The sequence below is a fragment of the Rhinolophus sinicus genome, linkage group LG01 (genome assembly GCF_036562045.2).
Source record: "Rhinolophus sinicus isolate RSC01 linkage group LG01, ASM3656204v1, whole genome shotgun sequence".
Taxonomy (NCBI): domain Eukaryota; kingdom Metazoa; phylum Chordata; class Mammalia; order Chiroptera; family Rhinolophidae; genus Rhinolophus; species Rhinolophus sinicus.
In genome coordinates, this window is record NC_133751.1 from 198988385 (window position 1) to 198989129 (window position 745).

Genomic DNA, 745 nt, shown 5'->3' on the forward strand with positions numbered 1-745 from the left:
CTTTTCTTCCTTCCTTCCTTTCTTTGTTTTTAGGTTGCACCTATTAACATCCTGGAAAAAAAATCTGAGTTTCTTGGGTCACATCCTGGGCAACACTGCTCTCCTTTGGATATTAGCTCTTCAAAGTTACACAACAGCATTCCCCCCACTTTCTCCTACCCCCCTTCCCAAAATCAAGTACAATCCATTACCTTTCCCAAATAATTCCATCAGGACTACCATTGTTCAAGGCTGTAGGTTAGGCACCTTGACTTTCACTTTTTTGATTTCCTGTATTCAAATTTTCAGCAAGGCTTATTTTTCCCTTATAGAAAATGATTTTTAATATTTATATTTTATTTTATATTTATATTTTCAGTTATATTTTTCCCTTACATAAAATGATTCCCTACACTCTACTTTTTTTCCGCTCCTTCTCATGAGCTTTCATCCTCTCATCAAAGCTTACAGTTAAGGTGACCAGAAGGCATGGCAGCACCTTTTGTCCATGTCCAGTGGCAGGCTCATCTGGAGATTCAGCTCCTCCATGTTTTCCTGATATGCCCACCCACACGAATCACCCCTGAAGGTAATTTAGGTAAGCCTAAATTCCCATACAGATATTTGGTACCACAAAAGCTTCCCTCCAGTCATTCTCTAATGGAGAGGTTGGAGGGTTGAATTTGGCATCTCAGCTAGATTATAAATTTCTTGATGCATCAGATCATTTGTTTTCCATACTTCACAATGTCTAGTCACTTCAAAT